A 26,049-nucleotide genomic window follows, 5' to 3' on the forward strand; every position below is an offset into this window, starting at 1 on the left:
TATACGTGTTCCCGAACAGGAAATACTTATCGCGAATGGGCAGGAGCATGCAGTACGTGACCCGGGACAGGAAATAAGCATCGCGAGCATGCAATACGCGACCCGGAACAGGAAATGACTATCGTGAGCGGGCGGGACAAATGAAAAACAAGATGGCCGCACCCATTAGCCACCGCATGGGCATGTTGGCGATATATTTTCCCGCGAGCACGCAAAAGCACATCGCGAACAGGCTGCACAAGCATTTCCGCATCTTCGCGGGGATTCCGCATGCTCGCGGAGATTTGTGGCAATTTCGCGGAGATTTGCGTAACGCGACTACCCAAATTCCGTCCACCCCTACTAATTGTTCTTGTCTTGGAGTTGTTTGCAAATTTGCACTCACTTGGGCTGATTATGTAAGAGAAGTTAGAGAAATTAAGTTAGGTAATGCAGACGAGAGAGATTCTTTCCTTTATTCTGTCACTAAAGATAGTGGTAGTTAGTTAGTTACTTAGTATTAGTTAGTAATTTAGTGGCCTGTGTAACACGTCCTCTCAAGTGTCTTCAGTTCTTGGTAGAACCTTTATTGTAGTTTGTATTGTGAGCGAATAGCAACCAACTAGTTTTATGTATGGAATATGCATGCGCTCATCTATGTATTTAAGAAGACTAAATGCAGACTTAGTGAATTGGCCCGTCAAAGGGGTTTGAGATGATTGCGAATGAGATCAGAGATTCTGAACTTAGAAATATCATTTTTTTTCAATTCCGTCCAAAGTCTTTGGAATAGGCGGGCTAGGTAGGTATAGGATTCAGGAATCGGAATGTAACTGTGGAATGATAATGATAGGATGGTCTGCGACCGCGATACTAGTCTACTACTCCCCGTTCTGATTTAGGAAAGGACAATGTTAATGCAATTACCGTTTCATGTCAAAACAGTTTTTGGAGCGATTATTTCATATTTTTTTTAACACCAATCAGTTTTTGTCTCTTTATTTATGTCTTGCATGATCATCAGCATCCAGGGGTGAGAGCACGACGAGGAGGTCTTCCGAGGTGGGTGCGGGAGCTGGAGGGGTCTCCCAGGGGCAGGAACACTCCTCAGAAGATGGCTCTGCTAACCCCAGTAAGTACTCTGTCCTGTTGTCAATATTAATATATGTATATGTATATATATATATATATATATATATATATATATATATATTATCTACTGGCGGTCGCCAGTAGATAGTTATAGTTAGGACCACGTTTCCATAGGAAATCCGCAACATTCTATTTTGAATAACTTTGGCGCCGGTTGACGAATCCTTGCGAATTTCTCAAAATAGGTGGGGCGCTACGCTCCGCTCCTACCCTGAAAGTCTCGGGGGGATTCGTCAAGCGGGGGCTGAGATAAAAGGGGGGTCCCAAAACGCGTTTTTCCCATGCATTTTTCCATAGGACCTTTAGACAGGGCTACAGGCCGAACGGCTGAACAGAATTACTAGAAATTTGGCAGAGAGGTAGTCCTCAGGTCAAGGAAGTGCCTTTTGTAGGTTTGGTGTAAATCTGTTCAGTAGATTCTGAGAAAATAGCCTTTAAATCAATATATATATCTGAGCCAGCTTACGGTACGCTTACGGTACGCTTACCGTACGCGTACGGTGGCGTGCGCGAGCGCGATTCTGATTGGCTCTTAGATCTTAGTAAACATTCGAATCGGCCGAAACCAGGAAGCGGCGGCCGCCATTTCGTGTGTTTCACTCAGAAAAAAAAGAGTGATAACAAGAAAAGGGGGCAAGGAGGAGAGTTACAGACCCCCTAACATTTGTGAGGGGGTCAAAGAAGGACAGAAAAGTACAAAGAAAACATTTATTGATTTTAAAAAAAATCACGGGGTACGCGTACGGTAAGCTTACCGTACGCGTACGGTAGAAAAAAAATAAAAAAAGAAATGAAATGCAGATTTAAGAGTTTAGATATTAGGGGGCTCTAAAAAGAGCCGTTGTGTTTATGAAGTTATTTTTTAGTGGTACCTACAAGTAAGTACCGATGCAGAGTCTAAGGTTCAAGAGGAAGACTCTGTTCCCTTCATCATTGAAGTGCACACCATCTCCTCTATAAATGTCTTGCATGTCGTAACGCAAGTTGTTGTGGTAAATGGAACCCATACCATAGTCACGGAGGAAAGCAGAAACAGATTTGTTGACGTGCTTTCTTGCTTTGTCAATCTGCGGACAGAAATGATTGGACCAGTTCCATTTTTGCCTTTGGCATATGTTGGAAAACACAAAGGCAGTTTTAGGGAAAAGTGAAAACAGTTGTGCAAAGGTGTCCTTCATAAGCATTTCCAGACCTACCCCAGTCAAAGTGCCTAGGTCATTGCCACCACAGTGCACTATTATGAGGTCAGGGTGTTGGATTTGCATGAAGGATTTCACCAATGGCATCAATTGGTGCCACTTTAACCCTCTCTGACCAATCCATTTAATGTCTACATTTGGCAAAGCAAGGTCTCTCACCATACCTGTTTTCTCTGCAAACTTTTCACTCCAGAAGACATAGCTGTGCCCTACAATCCACACTGTGAACATCTTCAAAGGAGATCTGGATGCACTCAGGAGGTGTAATTCAGTAGAATGGTAAAAAGAAATGAAAGACAGTTTGGAAATGGAGGCATACATATTTTTTTATAAAAAATAAGAACTGATTGGCTGTTTCATACCATTCTACACTTAAAACTAGGCTGTATGTGTAAATTTATAGAAGCATGTTTTGTATTGGTACAGAAAAATGTGTTACCAAAGAACAGTACTATGGATTTGCTGTAAGGTTTGAAAAGTCAAGCACTCTTGCTCTGTGGAATTGAAACATTGTTTGGCGAACTTCTGACCTAACTCCACACAGCAGTGTTCCATGAGCTGTTGCTATGGTAGCAGGCAGAAGTCAAGTTGGGGGAAGGGTACTAGGCAGAAGTCAAGTTGGGGGAAGGGTACTTTTGGAAAAGGGTTGGTTTTCAACCAATAGAAATGTGTGATTACATTTGAAAAAAAGGGGGAAGCACTGAGATTTGAAACTTACATGTATATGTGTGGAAAAATAGAGGGAAACTTTGCCATTATCTGGTTCTGCTGAGAGGAGAGAGGTGTAGAGAACAGAGATCCTGGCTCTGATATTCTGCTGTTTGAGTGCCACATTTCTTTCACAACTAACTAATTTTAAAGGTGAGTTTAGAGTTTGAGAGGAGATGTATATGGAAAATTAAGAAATGAATAATAGAAATGTAATTCTTTTTGTTGAAGTTGTGTTTATTATTTTCTGTTTTGGGAGAAATTTAAATGTGAGGAACATGTAAAATAATATGGACTATGTTTTCACGATAAATTAAGGTGTATTGGTATAAAAAAAGAATAGTTTAAGGGTTTGAGGTTGGACTCAGTAATGCAAATACATTCAGCATCACTAAGGCTGGTTGCCCTTGCTGGAATGTAGGCAGTCACCCAGGTTACACATGTTGGGAAATATAGGCAGAGATTTATTGTGTTTTGCTCTGGTGATTTCACAGTTGCATTAGTAGGAAAAAGGGGGAGCCATTTTTTGGTGCAGAAGCAGACTCTTAGCACACACCCAGCTGCTTTCCATGTATAATCATGCACAGTATTTACAAGCGAGTGGGGTTTGAGGTTTCAGTCTGTAATGCAAATACATTCAGCATCACTAAGGCTGGTTGCCCTTGCTGGAGTGTAGGCAGTCACCCAGGATACACATGGTGGTGGTCTGAAAAAGCAGTCTGGACATGGGCTTTTTAAAAAATCTGAAAAGTGGATTCATAATGTGTCAGTCTGTAAAAGTGATTATCACTTGCCAAAAAAAAAGAGCAGTAAGTGTGCTTTCAAATTGGCAAAGAAATTTCGTTTTGTGACTAATGTGAAAACATGACTCTGTGTGCAAATAGGAACTACAGGCAGAGATTTATTGTGTTTTGCTCTGGTGATTTCACAGTTGCATTAGTAGGAAAAAAGGGGAGCCATTTTTTGGTGCAGAAGCAGACTCTTAGCACACACCCAGCTCCTTTCCATGTATAATCATGCACAGTATTTACAAGCGAGTGGGGTTTGAGGTTTCAGTCTGTAATGCAAATACATTCAGCATCACTAAGGCTGGTTGCCCTTGCTGGAGTGTAGGCAGTCACCCAGGATACACATGGTGGTGGTCTGAAAAAGCAGTCTGGACATGGGCTTTTTAAAAAATCTGAAAAGTGGATTCATAATGTGTCAGTCTGTAAAAGTGATTATCACTTGCCAAAAAAAAAGAGCAGTAAGTGTGCTTTCAAATTGGCAAAGAAATTTCGTTTTGTGACTAATGTGAAAACATGACTCTGTGTGCAAATAGGAATTACAGGCAGAGATTTATTGCGTTTTGCTCTGGTGATTTCACAGTTAAGGAAAAAATGTATTGCAAATAAATTTTACATGTTTATTTTATAAAATATAATAAAAAAACATATTAGAGAATTTTAAAAATTTAACCATAGACAATAAAAAAGGATAGAAAATTAAAATAAAAATATGTTTAAAAAAATAGAAGAAAAAAAACAAAATTAGCATTTAAAAAACCTTGCAAATTCACTGAAAAAACCATGGGTTTCACACACGTTATCGTTAGGAATTAGCATTTAAAAAACCTTGCCAATTCACTGAAAAAACCATGGGTTTCACACACGTTATAGTTAGGAATTAGCATTTAAAAAACCTTGCCAATTCACAGAAAAAACCATGGGTTTCACACACGTTATAGTTAGGAATTAGCATTTAAAAAACCTTAGAAATTCAATGAAAAAACCAAAGGTTTCACACATGTTATAGTTAGCTGGACATTTCACTCGTAAAAAACCATTGAAATTCCCCCGTTATAGTTAGTTCAGCTAACTATAACTCGCGCGCCCGCAATGCACTGCTGATGACGTCACATATTACATCACTCATGACATGGTCAGTGACATCACTCATGACATCACTGATGACATCTCAAATGACATCACTGATGACATCACTGATGACATCATCCTTGTGATAGAGTGGCAGACCTCCTCTCATCCTAATATAACCTTTGATACACACATTCAAAAATAGAAATTAAAATTTTAAAAACAATGGACATACCAATACCAGTTACAACAACCTATACAGTAATTCTAAGATCCAAATACACATCCACTCATTCACCAACAGTCCTATACAGTCACTCATACATGTACTCACACATCATATGTACTCATACACCTATACATCCTGTTACACAACGCCACTCATCCATAGAGTTACTCACACACATAGTCACTCATGCTAATAAAGAAACAAACATACATTTATTTGCATATACAGTTATACACACACCACCACACTTACTTCTACGGAAACTTACACATACTTAGTCTTTTAAACAATCACTTATAGAAACACATACTTATTCATACAGGAACTCTTTCAATCTCTCACTCTCACATATACTCGCTTATATACACCAATAGTCACATATACTAGTTTAAAACATATGTAGTTACTCATAAAGACACTATTGAGACAGTCATTCACTCACTAACACACCCATACACTCACTCATCCACCCATAGAGTCCTGCACACATGCTGTCTTCAACACATACAAAGAGTGAGTCATTCATTCATGCACCTATGCACTACGTAATACCCCCACCGAACCATGCAGACACTCAGACTGATACTCATAAAACCAACTAATAACCTATATAGACACCCATGTAGCTACTCACCAACCCATGCAGCCACTTATACACAAAGTGAGAGACTGATACAGATATTTACATATTTAAACATTACTCACTAAGCCATGTATTCACTATGATACACTTAATCAGTCAGTTACACAATCAATTTTTATTAAACAAATCATCCATTTAGACACTTATATACCCATTTATTCTTCCATCGACCTTGAGATATACATATATAAAACATATTTAATTTTCAGAAACACACACATTCACTGGATGATGTCATCAGTGATGTCATCAGTGATGTCATTTGAGATGTCATCAGTGATGTCATGAGTGATGTCACTGACCATGTCATGAGTGATGTAATATGTGACGTCATCAGCAGTGCATTGCGGGCGCGCGAGTTATAGTTAGCTGAACTAACTATAACGGGGGAATTTCAATGGTTTTTTACGAGTGAAATGTCCAGCTAACTATAACATCTGTGAAACCTTTGGTTTTTTCATTGAATTTCTAAGGTTTTTTAAATGCTAATTCCTAACTATAACGTGTGTGAAACCCATGGTTTTTTCTGTGAATTGGCAAGGTTTTTTAAATGCTAATTCCTAACTATAACGTGTGTGAAACCCATGGTTTTTTCAGTGAATATATATATATATATACATATACATATATATATACATATACATATATATATATTACCTACTGGCGGTCGCCAGTAGGTAGTTATAGTTAGGACCCTGTTTCCATAGGAAATCCGCAACATTCTATTTTGAATAACTTTGGCGCCGGTCGACGAATCCTCGCGAAATTTTCAAAACTAATGGGGCGCTACGCTCCGCTCCTACCCTGAAAGTCTCGGGGGGATTCGTCAAGCGGGGGCTGAGATAAAAGGGGGGTCCCAAAATGCGTTTTTCCCATGCATTTTTCCATAGGACCTTTAGACACAGCTACAGCCCGAACGGCGGAACAGAGTTCCTTGAAATTTGGCAGAGAGGTAGTCTACAGGTCAAGGAAGTGCCTTTTGTAGGTTAGGTGTAAATCTGTTCAGTAGATTCTGAGAAAATAGCCTTTAAATCAATATATATATCTGAGCCAGCTTACGGTGCGCTTACCGTGCGCTTACCGTACGCGTACGGTGACGTGCGCGAGCGCGATTCTGATTGGCTGCTAGATCTTAGTAAACATTCGAATCGGTCGAAACCAGGAAGCGGCGGCCGCCATTTTCTCTCTCGCACTCTGAGAGGGGGTTGAAAAACAAAGGGCAAAAACAGATAAAGGGGCTGTTTAGACAGCTCCCAAGCACCTAGCCATGTTGAGGGAGTCCCCAAAGATCCCCCATGGCCAAAAAGGGAATTTTTTTTTTTTGAAAATTTCGCCGATTACGCTTACCGTACGCGTACGGTAAAAAATATTTAAAAAAAAAATAATTATCCATACTCTCCCCACCCCATGTGCAAATGGTGCCCGAAGGGCACCATTTGTGCTTGGGATATCTCATCTAAGCGAAAAACTAATATATTACCTGTCACAACGATGCTCATCATATGTCCTCCATGTGTGCACGGTGCGCGAAGCTCATCGTGCGTTCATGGCCCATCTAGCGTAACGTGGGCACCGCCTGCCCACCGTGCGTGCACGGCACTAACTGCGTAAAGTGGGCGCGCAGTGCGCGAAGCGCACCGCGTGCTCACTGTGCGCGCACGGTGCGCGAAGCGCACCGTGCGCGCATGGAACGAACTGCGTTAAGTGGGCGCTCACGCCACGAATGGCGTAAAGTAACTTAGCATTTAAAAAACCGTACAAATTCACTGAAAAAACCATAGGTTTCACACACGTTATAGTTAGGAATTAGCATTTAAAAAACCTTGCAAATTCACTGAAAAAACCATAGGTTTCACACATGTTATAGTTAGCTGGAAATTTTACTGATAAAAAACCAATGAAATTCCCCCGTTATAGTTAGTGCAGGCAACTATAACTCACGCGACCGCAATCCTCTGCTGATGACATATGTGTCTTTATGAAAAAAAAATATTTGTAATATATGTATAGCTAAAATTTAATGGAAGAAGACATGGGCAAATAAGTGTCTAAATACAGTATTAGCATCAGCAGAGGATTACGTGTGTGAAACCTATGGTTTTTTCAGTGAATATATATATATATATATATATATATTCCTTAACTTTTACTGCTCCTTATTTGGAACTATTTTATCCGTTTCCTAATTTTATTTTTTCCCAAATCTTCTTTGATCTATCTATTTCTAAATTCTTGTTGTCCCTGCATTACCTTACCTATTAACTTAGTTATTTATATATTTCTAGTGTCGTTTTTTTTTTACCTTAAACTGCCTCTGACTCTGTATTAGTCTATCTGTAGCTTTCTTTCTTCTGATTTTTGAGTCACCTTTCCCTCTCCCCTTAAATATTTTGTGGACTGCCTAGTGGTGGTACTGTATTGGTACTTACTACTACTAGTACTAGTACGCTGCTGTGCAAATTGCATGCCCAAGTAAGGTATTCTATGCATGTTTGTGGAGATGAGAAGGCTTTCTTTTACTTTCTCATTCTCAATCAATAAATGATGGTCACGTTGGACGCCCGAAAGTTGTGTCTTCTTCTCATCTAGGCCTAGTATTAATATTAGCAGCAGTTGATGGTGAACTGATTACCGTGCACCATGGCTGGAAGGAAGTATGAGGAGTGCAGTGATGTGTGTGGTGTATGTATTGTATTTTCAATCTTGCTAGTGAAAAAATAAATAGGGAAAGGCGTATATGACATCTAAAAAAAGTGTAATGCTTTTTCCTAGGCGTACCGACGACCAGTGCCGGGGCCAGCGGGGAAGGCGACTCCATCCAGGTGGGAGCAGAAGATGTGGCAGCTGCAGGGGGTGAGCTAGCAGCAGTGGCGGGTGGTGGTAAGTCATATTCCTTGCTCATTGACAATCGAATTTATACACTCGCTGCAAGGGTGTACAGTCACTGTACACTGTACTGTTGAGGTAGAGAGAGAGTTTTCCATTGGTGGACAGATTATGCCAATAAACGGTAAAACAAACAAAATTGGATTAAATTAAAATTTGTCAACACATAGCCTCGTACAATATATGCCCATACAATGAGTCGTTCCTAATACTAAGTATCACCAAACAGTATGTGAAATGTTATATACTTTTATTTAAAAATACAGTAATGTATATGCAATTAAAAGATTTCTAGACATAAAATTCATGACCACTTTTCATCCTGTCCTAAAAACATGTATTCTACCAATATGTAGAAACAGAACCCAAAGTTGCCCTATACAATAAAACAAGCAACAGTTTACCTAAAATTCTTATACTGAAGGAGGACAAGCTTTTGTCCAAACACTAAGTATAGCATAAACAATACACACAGAGAGACATGAAACAGACAGTAAAATTTGTCATTCAAAAACACATCAGGGTTAAAAAAATTTTTTACAACCAGTCCTTGTAGCACATTATTAGCTTTTCTACAGGATTCGTTATAGTCCCATTGATTGTGTTGATTTTGGCGTTGACGCGTTTCGATGGTTAAAGATTATTGTTCCATCTTTTTCAAGACAAGGATTCATCTCTCTTTATAGGCACTGGTTGGTTGCCTTATAACTGAATATAAGTCCTGTTGGCAGATACAGCGTATTAATTACTTGAATGTTTAAAATTTCTTAGAATTATAACATTGTCTGCACACCAATGCACATTATTATAAGAGTCAATTATCGCCCTCCTTGTCTACATTTTCTATTTCATTTACATTCATGAATCAAGGTATGGGCTGATATCCACATCTGTCATGAAAATGACTGATCCCCCTCTATTCACTTAGGACCAATAGTTTTTCTAGCCTGTGCAAAACTTGCATTTATTATTTATAACTGTTTCGAAAGTTCAGTTGTTTTTACCTTATCGCATGATATTATAGTTGTGGTTCTCCTCGATCTAGGGGTATGTTCATTGCCATGGGTTTAGTGAATCTAAAAAGTATACAGGCATACTGCCCATGAGTATTTCATTGGTTAACATAAAGAGTGAACATATTAGTGTGAGAATAATATCTTTTCTCACCTCAAAAAGGACCACAAACTTTGACTGTTAGTTTTCGTGTCTTCCTAGGCCCTTTCCTGTTAGGCTTTACATCTCTCGAGCGCCTTCCCGGTCTATTAAGATCAATCACACCGTTTGTTATTATCTTTATATTGCTTTATCAATTCTAATGATTAATTTAATCTAATCCTGGTTAACGTACCTTAAAATCACTAGTGGTCGGTGCTTACACTGTCCCACTTGACTGGAATATTGATTACTTGCTGTTATACAGCTACCTCCGTTCTGGAGCCTAAACATCATAAAACTCCCATTAGTCTAAATTCTAAAGTGCTATTTCAAGCATCAGAAACACGTGTCCTTCACTATTTTAATCACGCATACCTTAAAACGTCCCACTTTCACTTGTCCAGTCGTGGAGATGGGTTAGCAATAAATTCTTCACACTGCTCTGCGTTTCAAATTTCCTCTCCTTAGTGCTAAACTAAAAGGACGAAATGGAAAACATGAAAGCCTTTGTTACCCCCGGATATTTACACTACGTCTATATCATCTAAGAGCCCGTTCCCTCTCATAACGGCACCCTATTTACCTTAAAAAATGGTCCCACTAGCATGCGACTGGCTGGCGCAACGTCCTTCTTCTCCTCGCTGCTGCTTTAAATTACCACGTCTGGGGGTTCTTTTTAAAGGCCATTTTCTAACTCCTCATTGGATGCAGCGTTCTTTACTTAATTCATGGCAGCTGCGTTCGGCGTTAACCTGTAGATTTCCTCTGAACTGCCGGTCTTAACCCGGAACAGTTTTCACATTCTGCAATGCCTATCATTGGCTCTACTCGCATTGACCCGGAAGTGGTCCACTTTATTCACAAGACCAACTCCCGCCACTCGTATCCTACTCTGGTATCGCTATCGCGTTCTAGGTGTTTTTTTCAATGTTTAGATTTTATTGAACTACCATTAATTTAGCACTATCTATAAAATGCGCTAAGTTGAATTAAGCAGTCCAGGGATAATCTATTCATTGCGGCGTATTTAATCGCTGAGTCTTTGCTTTTTTTTCCCTTGTTCAGGTTTTATTAAACTGACATTGTTCTTAGGTTTTAGCGCTTATCAGTGATGGAAAATAAAATGCGCAGTGTTAAGTAAAACGACCCAGGGGTAATCTATTCCTAGCGGCATATGTCATCGCCGAGTCTCAGCTTTTTTTCTTTTTGTTCAGATTTAATTGAACTGACATTGTTCTTAAATTTTAGTGCTATCCATACTGTGCGCTGTGTTTATAGTAACATAAAGTTATGCCTTATTCTATTAATCACTAGGCCTGGGCAAAAATTTCGTTCCGTTCGCGGAAATTGCGATAATTTGACATTTTTGCGTTCCGCGGAGAGCGCGAAAATGTCAAAAATTCCGGTTTCCGCAGCTTGGCGATAATTTGTTTCTTGCTCGCGCTGTAAAATGATACATTCTTGCGCGCGCGCGATCGCCTTACTTGAATCCCTGCGTTCGCCGACAAGTTTTCTTGATCCGGTCGCGTTCTCCATGAGATGTTGTATTGTTTTTAGCCATTTGCGCTGTCTCGCGACAGTTCGCGCCCGCAGTGACGTCATGCGTCGCGCGATCACGTCTTTCTTCTCGCGATCATGCACCGCGAGAACAACTCAAAACAAGATGGCCGCGCCCGCAAGCAACCACATGGGTAAGTTGGCGACCCGCAACCATGCAGAAAATCTCGCGAACATGCCGGAAAAAAACTTCCGCATCTTCGCGATATTTCTGCTTGTTTGCGATAATTTTAAACATTCTCGCGATAATTTGCGAAGGTTAATTCCGCAAATTCCGCCCACCCCTATTAATCACACCATTTTGAACTTGTTATCACCATTTCTATATGTATATACATCGTCCAATCGTCTTTTATATATATTATTCTAAAAACTCGATCTAAAGCCTACTTATCATTCCCCATCTAAAGGGTTCTTTTTGTCTGTATGCAGATACTTCATATTGAATGCCTTAGTCATTAACGAGTAGCTTCATCCATTCTTCAAGGGTGTTTAGGCCCTTATCAATGGTATCAAGATAGCACATGTACCACCGTTCTCTTATTTTTCTAATTGCGTCTAAGTTACCCCCTCTCCTGCTTATATTGACCTTCTCCAAAATGAACCACCTGAACTCATTCCAATGGTGGTTTGTTTTTTTAAGATGATCTGTTAGGGGTGCATTTTCTTTTTTAGTTTTAAGGGCAGACCTGTGTTCAAGTAGCCTAATGCGTAGTTCTCTACTTGTCTCTCCCACGTAGCCTAGGCCACATGGGCAGACGAGCAGGAAGATTGCGCTTTTGCTCCTGCAATTGTTTAGTGTTCTAGCACATAGGACTTTCTCATTGAAGTTCATACTCTTGACCTCTATACAATTTGGACATACTGAACAGGTACCACATCTGTAATTACCTACAGCTTTTTGATTTTGCAGGGTAATCTGATTATCACTGTCCATTTTCTTGTAGGTTTTAACCAGGTCATTTCTTATGGTTTTGTTCTGCCTGAAAAAGAAAAGCGGCTTGGTAGTTGGTACTTCCAAACCGCTGTTTAAGATCTTCCAATTGCGTTTGATTATGTTTTTGATTTTGTTGCTCAACCCTGAGTACTGGCTTACAAAGACAATTCTTTCTGAGGTCCTATTCTTTTTGACTCTATTAATGTTTAAAAGGTGGTCCCTATCGTAAAACCTCGCTCGCTTGAACGAATATTTAATCAATTTTTTGGGATAGCCTCGATTTCTTAATTTTTTTCCCATAATTTCTGAATGATGGTAAAAATCTGTGAGAGAAGTGCAATTGCGGCGGAGTCTTAAAAACTTACCGAAGGGAATATTGTCTCTTTGTGACCTCGGATGTTTACTCTCATATCGTAGTACAGTATTTTTGTCTGTTGGTTTTGAGAACAACTCTACTTCCAACATTCCCTCCACATTTTTTACTTTAATATCTAGAAAATCCATACTATTGTTACTGAAATTACTCGTGAACCTCAAATTTGCATCTCCCAGATTGAGCCATTCCAGGAACAACATTAACTCATTGCTGGCACCGGTCCAGATGAAGATGATATCATCAATGAACCGGTGCCAGCATGACACATTTTCGTAAAATGGTGCCATCTCGTTGTAAATCTGCCTCTGTTCAAAATTACTAACGTAAAGGCAAGCCAGACTAGGGGCACAAGTTGCCCCCATGCTAGTCCCCTTTATCTGTTTGTACAGCTCATTTTTAAAAAGAAAAATATTGTTTTTAAGAACCATCCTCACTCAACTCAAAATAAAATCTTTGTGACCCTCATTGAGGTCCTCTTGATCCAAGATACATGACATGACCCTGATAGTATTGTCTTGTGGGATGTTTGTGTACAGAGCTTCGATATTAAGGTAAATAGGGTGCCGTTATGAGAGGGACGTAGTGTAAATATCCCGGGGTAACAAAGGCTTTCATGTTTTCCATTTCGGTCCTTTTAGTTCAGCATTAAGGAGAGGAAATTTGAAATGCAGAGCAGTGTGAAGAATTTATTGCTAACCCATCTCCACGACCGGACAAGTGAAAGTGGGACGTTTTAAGGTATGCGTGATTAAAATAGTGAAGGACACACGTTTCTGATGCTTGAAATAGCACTTTGGCCTATTGAGTCCTAAGAATAGTAGATCTTATAAGAACAGAAAGACCCACTATCTAAAAAGAACTGTTCAATGACTTTTGTTTGCGATGACACAGTACAATCTACGGTTTCAAAAAACATACTATAAAAGCAGTCACGGTTAAAATATCAATTTATTATATGACATGTTCAGTAGGAACTATACGTGATCTTCCTCCCACTATAGGTTACAATCTAATGAATTATTAAAAACATATTTTAAAAAAACAACAGTCGACGCGGCGTTTCGGTGTTTGGTTCTATGTTTTCACCTTCCTCAGGACAAAAAAACTTTTCATAAGATCTAAACATAAAAAATATAAAAAGTATGTGTCAGATACAAATCAAGAAACCTAATATGTACTGTTGTCAGGACCTCTAACCAAGTTACAATTACTGCACAGGAGCAGAAGGCGATAGGTCCCAATGCCCTTCTCGGAACTTCACCTGTTAGGTTCTCAGATCCGTCGCAGGTAAGTTCCTAGGGGGGAAAGGGGAATTGGACAGAGAAGAGACTGCTCCAAGATCTGCCTGTAAACTTCTTCTTCTTCTTCTTCTTCTTCTTCCAGGTCTACCAATAGTTACATTACTGTTAGGACTTACTTTTAACAGGCCAACAGTTCTTTTCTTCTAGAATTTACTTAAATTACTTATCTTACCAGAATGCCTTGTGAGCTCGCTACTCTTCTACTTCTCAATTCTATTTAGCCTGAATGAGAAGTCTTCACTCTACACTTCTTCCTTCATTTTCTGGGTGGTACTGTTCTGGTCCGTTCTTACCCCTTTACATGAGAAAGAGAACACAATAAGCATTGCATGTCTAGTTATTCAATTATGCGTGTGTGTGAGTGTTTCCTTTATTCCTGTTACGTACTGGGTAGAAGCGTGAGTGAGGAATTTACTGGGGTTCTGGTTGTGCATATGTGGGTCTGGAAACCTTCTTCTGTGGTGATGAGGAGACTGGTCGTTTCGTTGGTACAGTGGAAGAAGCTTATGAACTTCACAGTCACCCTATTATTTACTGGAACCTATTAGCTGCTGTAGGGGAGTTCGATAGAATTATGTTACCTTCTTATTATTGTGAGCTATTGTGATTCTTTAAGCCCTGGTACTTGAGGAGATTTATCATTTATTCTTACGCGTGCTACCCTAGTCTCCGTTAATAGGATGGCACTCTTCTAACTTGACACGAAGGGACTTAAGCTCCCTGGGACATGCTTAGACTTGCTCCTGAGGAAGCTCAATCGACCTTTGCTGCAACGGAGGAGTTGAAGAGTTATTCTTGGGCTCTACAACCCTTTCCTCAGAAAGAAATGCCTTTGGCCTCTGTAGGGAAACGCTGCGCTTGAATTAACGCGCCCGCGTATGCCCTAAACTCCGGAGTTTCGAGGTTCACTTGAATGTCACTTTAATTATCTTTAACAATGCGGCGCTTGAAAAGATGCGCCCGCGTTGGTAGTTGTCTTCGGAATTAACGTAGTCTGAGGGAAGTGTCACTCGTATTTTGCTGGCGCGGCGCTTGAGTGAATGCGCCCGCGTCAGTAAACACAGCGAATCACTTTTGGATTAAATGCGCATTTCCTTCAACTCTCGTTGAATTTTATTATATCATTCCTGTCAGAAGTTATTCATAACAGTTGTTTTTGTGAAGAGGAAGGACTACATTTAAACTCTGACTGAACTTTCCACTCGCCATGAATTTTTATACTAAAAAGTCTTTAATTCACCAACCTGAATCTGCAGGGGGACTTTGAGGATACCGGCGAAACTAACCCCGCAATTTCCGCAAGCTACCCTAACTGTCTCACACGACGCAGGAAATTCCGATGCTCTTCTCTCAGTTCAGTTGGTGAAGTGCACAGTAGAATGTTGGTGAACTCTTCAACAGGTGTCAGAAGCCTGAAAGACTAGACCGCTGACCTCCGAGTGCTGCAGCAGCATGGGCATGTTGGCAGCCATCTTGGAGTTCCATCTACGCCAACAACCACTCCAGCTTAGAGGATAAAAAGGCTTTTGATCATCTCGTGAAGGAGAGATAGATGCCAAAGATGCATTAACGGGAGGAAACCTCTTGTGGGTCCTGACAGTACCCCCTCCCAACGGGGTTTCCTCCAGACGCGGTTTAGTAGGAAATTTTGCGTGGAAGGCTTTGATTAAACGAGGGGCATGGACATCAGTACTCTTTTCCCAAGAACGTTCATCTGGGCCATAACCCTGCCAGTCAACGAGATAGAACAATTCATTACGTAGGAGTTTAGAATCTAAAATTCTTTTAACTACATACTCAGCCTCACCATTAACAATCAGAGGATCAGGAGGGGAGGTTCTGCGCAACCCTGGATGAATTGGTTTGAGGAGAGAAACATGAAAGACTGGGTGAATTTTTGTAGTGTTAGGAAGAGATAGTTGGTAAGTGACTGGATTTATGATTTTCGCGATTGGATAAGGACCCATAAATCGAGGCTGAAATTTACGGGGACCTTTAAGGCGAAGATTTCTAGTACTCAACCAAACTAAGTCGCCTACAATAAACTCAGGTTCTTTTTTGCGTTTTCGGTCAGCAAAATGTTTGTAACGATCTTTTGCGATCGCCAAATTCTGGGTAACAGAGTGATGGATCTTAGTTAATTGACGTGCGATATCTTGGGCAGCAGGGACATTGACCTCCTCAAAATTAGCATGTGAATTAGGATGCCTACCCGAGTTGATAAAGAAGGGAGAGTGACCGGTAGATACACTTATGGCATTGTTGTGAGCATACTCAGCAGTCCACAAATGGTCAGGCCAGTCACCTTCCTCGTCTAACAAATAAAGTCTGAGATGTTGTTCTAAGTCGGGTTAATGCGTTCAGTTTGGCCATCGGTTTGTGGATGAAAGCTGGTAGAAAACCGATGATCAATATGCAGACCCTTGATGTAAGCCTGCCAGAATCGAGATAGAAACTGGGAACCCCTGTCTGAAATAAGGATCTTAGGAATGCCATGAAGGCGGATAACATGTTGGTTGAAAAGCTGAGACAATTGTTTAGCATTAGGAATACCTTTGGAGGGTATGTAGTGGGCCATTTTACTGAAGGTGTCAACCACTACCAGAATGGTATCGTACCCATGGGAAGAAGGTAGGTCAACAATTAGATCTAAAGAGACCGTGTGCCAGGGGTATGGAGGAGTCGGCAGAGGCTGCAAAAGACCTTTCGGTGCCTGCCTGTCAGATTTTCCCCGAGCACAATTGTCACAAGTCAGCACATACTGACGAATATCACGACTCATATGAGGCCACCAGAAACATCGTTTGAGTAATTCTTCAGTTTTGAGGATACCCTTGTGTCCAGCCAACGGGTTATCGTGACATTCCTGCATAGCCTTAACTTGAAGCTCTTTGGAGGGTAAGTACAAAGTGGTGCCAACGTAAGGAAGGCCATTGCGGATGAGGCGTTGTGGATCTTCTGCAGCCCAGGTTTCCAGTTCAAGGTCAGTGACAGATTGTCGAACATGTTGTTCAAAGGGTGCCAAGGAAATGGTGCCAATGAATTTTCCATCCGGAATGATTTGACGGTTTTCCACCACCACAGTTTGATTGTCGGTGTCAAGACGAGAAAGGGCGTCGGCCTTCCCATTCTTTGTTCCAGGGCGAAAGGTGATGACAAAATCAAAATCCGCAAAGTAGAGGGACCAGCGGAGTTGACGTGGTGTGAGTGTGCGAGCAGACTTGAGGAATTTTAAGTTGCGATGGTCCGTAAACACCGTCACAGTGTGTTTTGCCCCCATCAAATAATGCCGCCAGTCCTGGAACGCATCTTTGATTGCAAGGAGTTCTTTCTCCGTGATGGTATAGTTACATTTGGCAGGATTAAGTTTACGAGATCGATAAGCCACTGGATGTAGTTGTCCTGTGTCCTTGTGGCGTTGAGAGAGTATTCCTCCAATGGCAAGGTCAGAGGCATCTGTTTCAAGATAGAAAGGTTCAGAGGGATCAGCATGGAGCAACACAGGTGCTGTGGTAAACGTAGTCTTCAATAACTGAAACGCCGTTTCTGCTTCTGTAGACCAGTGGAACGGGACTCCTTTCTTTAGAAGACGCGTCAGTGGAAGAATCTTCTGAGAGAATCCATGAATGAAGCGTCTGTAAAAATTAGAGAAACCAATGAAGCTTTGGACGTCCTTAATGCAGGTAGGGGATTTCCAAGCCATTATTGCCTCTACTTTGTGCTCATCCATTCGAACTCCCTCCGGCGATAATACAAAGCCCAGAAATTCCACTGTATCAGTATTGAAAAGACATTTTTCCAGCTTGACATATAAAGAGTTCTCTCGTAATCGGTGCAAAACAGCCCTGACCTGGTGTTGATGTTCTGCAACCGTGTTGGAATAGATTAAGATGTCATCTATATAAACGATAACACAGGAGTCGATAAAGTCGCTTAAGACATCGTTGATAAAATACTGGAAGGCCGCTGGCGCATTGCAGAGACCATACGGCATCACCAGGTACTCATAAAGGCCAAATTTAGTCCTGAACGCGGTCTTCCACTCGTCACCTTCCCGTACTCGAATCAGATGGTATGCTCCGCGTAGATCAAGACGAGTGTAGATCTTGGCTTCCTTCACTTGGTCAATTAATACCGAAATAAGAGGCAATGGATAACGATTCTTGACAGTTATCTTATTGATTGCTCTGAAGTCGATACAAGTCCTAAGATCACCATCTTTTTTCGGCACGAAAAAAAGTGGAGAAGAGACGGGGGACTGTGACGGTCGGATGAATCCATTTTCCAAATGTTTTGCTAAATAGTCCTTCAAATGGACATTCTCCTTTTCGGTTAAGGCATAAACTCTGCTGCAAGGTAGGTTTGCCCCAGGTTCTAAATCAATCTTACAGTCATAGGACCGATGGGGGGGTAAGGTTTCAGCTTTGACTTCATCAAAAACATCCGCAAAGTCCTGGTATTCTTCCGGTATCACTGTAGTTTGAATCACACTCACCGAAACTCCTTTATCACACAGTTGAGCGACTGCACAGGGTATGGAAGAATGCGTGGAACCGTCGAAACAATGGTTTGTGCAATAGTCAGAATTTAATTTAATTGTTCGGGCTCCCCAATCAATTAAAGGATTATGTTCTGTGAGCCATGGAAGCCCTAAAATCAATTGGAATTGAGGACCATCAATTAAATTAAAATGCAAAGTCTCTTGATGTCCTTCAACAGTGGTCATGTGTACTAATTCTGTATGACTAGTTATTGGCCCAGAAGTTAGATCTGTCCCATCCACTGCTCTGACTCTCTCACTTTTCACCTTCTTGATGGCTTGTAGACCAATCTGGTTAGCAAACTTGAGGTCACAGAAATTACCAGTTGCCCCCGAATCCACCATCACCGTTATGCCTGTCAAAATGTGATTCCTAAACTTCAGAGTCACTGCCATAACCAAATGGGGGGAAGAAACTTGTAGCGTATTTGCCAACTGATGATTTGTTGGAGTCCTTTTCTCATTCGCATCCACAGGTCCAACTCCACTAACCTGTGGTGCCTCTAGTTTCCCTTCTCTTTAGCTGGTAACTTAGGTCTCTTTAAACAGTTCTTAACAAAATGCCCACTTCCTCCACAATAGAGACACAATTTGTTCAGCCTTCTCTTCTCTTTTTCCTCTTTGGAAAGTGGACCTCTAACCACCCCAATTTGCATAGGTTCGCTGCCAGAAGAATTTTCAACTGCTCGGGTGGATTCAGTCTTGACGCGATCAAAACGAGGAACACTAGGTCGAAACTCTCTCTTCCGTTCTCCTTTTCGTTCACTCTGCCGGTAATCAATTTCTAAGGTTAAATCCACTAAGGACGAGAGGTCTGAGGGACGATTTGGAATCTGAGAAAGTGCATCCTTTAAATCCTCTCGCAAGCCTCTGTAGAACACCGCGGCTCGTTTATCTTCTGGCCAATTCGTCTCAACCACCAGTTTATTAAATTGGGCTAGATATGCCACAAGTTCTCTGTTTCCTTGTTTTAATTCCAACAATTCGTTATCGGAAGCCTGAGACGCTGTTCTCCTGTCAAAAATTCGAAGGAACTCCTTCTTGAAATCATCGAGGCTATATAGGATTGGATCATCCTTGGTTACCAATGGCATGGACCAGGAGGCGGCATCACCACTAAGATATGACAGGATGAATGCCACCCGAGATTGTGCATCAGGGAAAATCGTTGGGCGGCACATAAAATGTAGAGAGCATTGTGTTAAAAAAATTTGTGCTTTTTGTGGGTCTCCATTGAATCGCTCAGGAGGGGCTAATGGAATCACTGGGGAAAGTGAATTAATTACTTGTGTTGGGGTAAAAGATTAAGAACTAGAGGGTTGGCTCTGAGTCCCGAAAGACTGGGTTGGTAGGTTGGGGCCCAAAATGGATGTTCCAGTTTTAAATGTAATTAAATCTTGCCTCAAAATTTTATTTTCCTCCCTGACTGCCTCCAAATCTCTCTGAATACTACTCAGTACCTTTCTTAAATTTTTTAAATCGAAACCTTCAGCCATTCTGCTCAGGTGCTTGTACCAACGTGGGCACTTCACTCTGTCAGGACCTCTAACCAAGTTACAATTACTGCACAGGAGCAGAAGGCGATAGGTCCCAATGCCCTTCTCGGAACTTAGGTTCTCAGATCCGTCGCAGGTAAGTTCCTAGGGGAAAAAGGGGAATTGGACAGAGAAGAGACTGCTCCAAGATCTGCCTGTAAACTTCTTCTTCTTCTTCTTCTTCTTCTTACAGGTCTACCAATAGTTACATTACTGTTAGGACTTACTTTTAACAGGCCAACAGTTCTTTTCTTCTAGAATTTACTTAATTTACTTATCTTACCAGAATGCCTTGTGAGCTCGCTACTCTTCTACTTCTCAATTCTATTTAGCCTGAATGAGAAGTCTTCACTCTACACTTCTTCCTTCATTTTCTGGGTGGTACTGTTCTGGTCCGTTCTTACCCCTTTACATGAGAAAGAGAACACAATAAGCATTGCATGTCTAGTTATTCAATTATGCGTGTGTGCGAGTGTTTCCTTTATTCCTGTTACGTACTGGGTAGAAGCGTGAGTGAGGAATTAACTGGGGTTCTGGTTGTGCATATGTGGGTCTGGAAACCTTCTTCTGTGGTGATGAGGAGACTGGTCGTTTCGTTGGTACAGTTGAAGAAGCTTATGAACTTCACAGTCACCCTATTATTTACTGGAACCTATTAGCTGCTGTAGGGGAGTTCGATAGAATTATGTCACCTTCTTATTATTGTGAGCTATTGTGATTCTTTAAGCCCTGGTACTTGAGGAGATTTATCATTTATTCTTACGTGTGCTACCCTAGTCTCTGTTAATAGGATGGCACTCTTCTAACTTGACACGAAGGGACTTAAGCTCCCTGGGACATGCTTAGACTTGCTCCTGAGGAAGCTCAATCGACCTTTGCTGCAACGGAGGAGTTGAAGAGTTATTCTTGGACTCTACAACCCTTTCCTCAGAAAGAAATGCCTTTGGCCTCTGTAGGGAAACGCTGCGCTTGAATTAACGCGCCCGCGTATGCCCTAAACTCCGGAGTTTCGAAGTTCACTTGAATGTCACGATAATTATCTTTAACAATGCGGCGCTTGAAAAGATGCGCCCGCGTTGGTAGTTGTCTTCGGAATTAACGTAGTCTGAGGGAAGTGTCACTCGTATTTTGCTGGCGCGGCGCTTGAGTGAATGCGCCCGCGTCAGTAAACACAGCGAATCACTTTTGGATTAAATGCGCATTTCCTTCAACTCTCGTTGAATTTTATTATATAATTCCTGTCACAAGTTTTTCATAACAGTTGTTTTTGTGAAGAGGAAGGACTACATTTAAACTCTGACTGAACTTTCCACTCGCCATGAATTTTTATACTAAAATGTCTTTAATTCACCAACCTGAATCTGCAGGGGGACTTTGAGGATACCGGCGAAACTAACCCCGCAATTTCCGCAAGCTACCCTAACTGTCTCACACGACGCAGGAAATTCCAATGCTCTTCTCTCAGTTCAGTTGGTGAAGTGCACAGTAGAATGTTGGTGAACTCTTCAACAGGTGTCAGAAGCCTGAAAGACTAGACCGCTGACCTCCGAGTGCTGCAGCAGCATGGGCATGTTGGCAGCCATCTTGGAGTTCCATCTACGCCAACAACCACTCCAGCTTAGAGGATACAAAGGCTTTTGATCATTTCGTGAAGGAGAGATAGATGCCAAAGATGCGTTAACGGGAGGAAACCTCTTGTGGGTCCTGACAACTGTGTACGTTCAAAAGCAAACATGTCTACATCTCCTTAATTATTTGCACCAATTAGACATTTGGTTCTTATGGTTAAAAATTTCTATTATCACACATTACCACAGGCTATTGTGATACAAGGCCTTGACATTATTCCACAGGATTTATGAAACTTTTGGATACTACTATTTAATATACTGAGTATCCGAAATAACATGTGCTAGACAACAAATACAAACATACTTTTTGTTAAAAAAGCTTCTTTACCTTAATAATGCAACAGATTATGTTTTTTTGTCCTGAGGAAGGTGAAAACATAGAACCAAACACCGAAACGCCGCGTCGACTGTTGTTTTTTTAAAATATGTTTTTAATAATTCATTAGATTGTAACCTATAGTGGGAGGAAGATCACGTATAGTTCCTACTGAACATGTCATATAATAAATTGATGTTTTAACCGTGATTGCTTTTATAGTATGTTTTTTGAAACCGTAGATTGTACTGTGTCATCGCAAACAAAAGTCATTGAACATTTCTTTTTAGATAGTGGGTCTTTCTGTTCTTATAATATCTACTATTCTTAGGACTCAATAGGCCTAGTAAAAAGCCTTTTTGTCCGAGCATAGAAGCTAAATATTGGGAACTTTTGTCTTTTGTGTTTAATGAAATACCTCATCCCTATTACATATAAGGGGGTACCTCCCTTCTCTTGTTTTGAAATAGCACTTTAAAATTTAGACTAATGGGAGTTTTATGATGTTTAGGCTCCAGAACGGAGGTAGCTGTATAACAGCAAGTAATCAATATTCCAGTCAAGTGGGACAGTATAAGCACCGACCACTAGTGATTTTAAGGTATGTTAACCAGGATTAGATTAAATTAATCATTAGAATTGATAAAGCAATATAAAGATAATAACAAACGGTGTGATTGCTCTTAATAGACCGGGAAGGCGCTCGAGAGATGTAAAGCCTAACAGGAAAGGGCCTAGGAAGACACGAAAACTAACAGTCAAAGTTTGTGGTCCTTTTTGAGGTGAGAAAAGATATTATTCTCACACTAATATGTTCACTCTTTATGTTAACCAATGAAATACTCATGGGCAGTATGCCTGTATACTTTTTAGATTTACTAAACCCATGGCAATGAACATACCCCTAGATCGGGGAGAACCACAACTATAAAATCATGCGATAAGGTAAAAACAACTGAACCTTTCGAAAAATTTATAAATAATAAATGCAAGTTTTGCACAGGCTAGAAAAACTATTGGTCCTAAGTGAATAGAGGGGGATCAGTCATTTTCATGACAGATGTGGATATCAGCCCATACCTTGATTCATGAATGTAAATGAAATAGAAAATGTAGACAAGGAGGGCGATAATTGATTTGTATAATAATGTGCATTGGTGTGCAGACAATGTTATAATTCTAAGAAATTGTAAACCTTAAAGTAATTAATACGCTGTATCTGCCAACAGGACTAAGATTCAGTTATAAGGCAACCAACTAGTGCCTATAAAGAGAGACGAATCCTTGTCTTGAAAAATATGGAACAATAATCTTTAACCATCGAAACGCGTCGACACTAAAATCAACACAATCAATGGGTCTATAACCAATCCTGTAGAAAAGCTAAGAATGTGCTACTAGGACTGGTTGTAAAAAGTTTTTTGAACCCTGATGTGTTATTGAATGACAAATTGTACTGTCTGTTTCATGTCTCTCTGTGTGTATTGTTTATACTATACTTAGTGTTTGGACAAAAGCTTGTCCTCCTTCAGTATAAGAATTTTAGGTATACTGTTGCTTGTTTTATTGTATAGGGCAACTTTGGGTTCTGTTTCTACATATTGGTAGAATACATGTTTTTAGGACAGGATGAAAAGTGGTCATGAATTTTATGTCTAAAAATCTTTTAATTGCATATACAGTACTGTATTTTTAAATAAAAGTGTATAACATTTCACATACTGTTTGGTGATACTTAGTATTAGGAAAGACTCAATGTATGGGCTAATATTGTACGAGGTTATGTGTTGACAAATTTTAATTTAATCCAATTTTGTCTGTTTTACTCTTTATTGGCATAATCTATCCACCAAGGGAAAACTCTCTCTCTACCCTAAAGAAGTATCCTACTCCCCTGGTTGGTTAAAGGGGTCTCTCTCATTATTCTGAAAACACTGTACTGCTGAGACTAAGGGCCTGATAGCGATGTGGTTAGTAAAGTATTCCCACCTAGGGCCCAATTACGATGCAGTTAGGAAGGCCTCATAATGGCATTTTCTCCTTCCGTAATCAGATCGGGAACGTGTCTTCCGGACCGAGGGCCAGATTACAAGGCGGTTAGGAACATAGGCTCCAATAGAAGTCAATGGGAGTCCAACCAAATCGTATCTGGACGCATCCGGATGCATCATACTCGGTCGGTCGGAGTCTCCCATTCCAAGTCGGTCGGAAACCATTTCCATTAGATCCGGAAGATTTCCTAACCGCATTGTAATCAGGTCCTAAGTTGTGCACAGTTGAAAAAGGCACTCTTTACTTAGCATTAGCGTCAGTTGATGGCCTCTTCTCTTCAATTCAGCAGAGAAAGTTTTATGAAGACTGAGAGTCAGACCTTGATGGGTTGATGAAAAAGGGAAAGAAGGATGGAAGGAGGAAGGACGGTTGACATGTAATATATGACTGGCAGAGAAGGATGCGTGGGTGAAGGGGGCCCCGGGATGCATCTTAGGTGGGTGATAGGATGCATGGGTGGTTGAAGGATGGGTGAAGGTCAAAGAAAGGATGCCTGTCTGGGTGGGTGGGTGAAACTGTATGGGTGAAAGGAATCCTCCTGGGGTTTGATGGGTCAAACGTAAAGGCAAGCAAGGACGCATGGGTAGTTAAATGACAAAAGTATGTTGGTGAAAGGATGGTTGACAATAATACTTAGCCATGTTTGGATGCCTGGATGGTATTCAATCATAGGTGAAGACTGGATGAAGAGAATGTAAAAGAAAATTAAACCCTGCCAGAGTAGCAAAGCCAAGGGTGAAGAATTAAAATAATGCTAGAAGAACAATGCAATGATCCATGGAAAAATCCCTGGGAAGAAGAATTAACAAGGAATTTGTTTTTCCAAGGTTTTTGATTTGTAGGTTTGTGGTTGTATTTCAGACTACTCGCTTGACTCACAGTAGTTAGCATGCACAAGATATATATTATGTATGTACCTACCCACCCATCATCAGTTGCATCCCTCCGAATCCGAGGCCCACTCCCTTCCTCCCTACCCAGTGTCAGCCATGGTTGGCCTATCGGCTGCATGATTGGTTACAATAGTAGTACATCAAGTGACGTCAAGCCGTTCGGTATATCATCATTCATATAATCATATCATCTCGCTTGTTGTAGTTGTCAGGGTGAAAGTGAAATTGAGCATTTGCCATTGATTTAACAGAGTGGGCATAAGATAATTGTGTAGTGCAGCTGCCACCTGCAGACAGTAGTAAAGTAACACAAGTCTGCGACACAAGTATGTCTGTCTAGGGCGCAAGCTGAGCTAGCATGCCTACAACTACAAGATGAATTTAGCTAAACAAGAGAGAGAAGAAGAATACTTGCCTACTCCATTTAGTGCCTAATGCCTGAAATGCTAATCTCATCCAAATCTTAGGGGCAGAGGAATCGAGGGTACCACAAATGTTCTGTACTGCTAGTGCTACTGTGCCACTATATAATAATTGTGTGTGTTACTGTTTTGCTAAGAGTACTGGTTACAATTGATCTTTTTTCTTTCTTGATATAGCTACTCCTGCCACACAAACATCTGACAGGTGGGAGAGAGCAGTCAGGAACCGGCAAAGAAAGCTGAAGGACATAAGGGCCGAATATCGGCAGCTGGTGATCCTGGGGGAGGAGGGGGCAGAAGCTGCCGCCTCCAATGCCCCGAGCCCTAGCCAGGCCCCCCCAGTGCCTCCGGTGGTACGGCACCATGGTCCGGCAGCCACCCACATCTACTCATCTTTTACTGCTGCTACCCCCTTGACAGCGTGAGTAATACTATTTGAGTGCTCCATGCTCCTTAGGATGGTGCACCTTGAAAGCCACATATAGGAGCATTTCAACAGTCTAGAGAGGAAGCTCCAACTCCTCCTAGACCTAGCCCGCCAAGGCCTCACGCTTGCCCCTTTTTAAATGTTTTGTTTGGTGGGTGGGACCTATTGGGGAGAGGGTGGGATGTGGGAGTTTGAGAAATTGGATTGGGGTTAGGGACATTTAGATGTTGGACTCTCAGGGACATGTTTGTGCCA

The sequence above is a fragment of the Triturus cristatus genome, chromosome 9 (genome assembly GCF_964204655.1).
Source record: "Triturus cristatus chromosome 9, aTriCri1.1, whole genome shotgun sequence".
Taxonomy (NCBI): domain Eukaryota; kingdom Metazoa; phylum Chordata; class Amphibia; order Caudata; family Salamandridae; genus Triturus; species Triturus cristatus.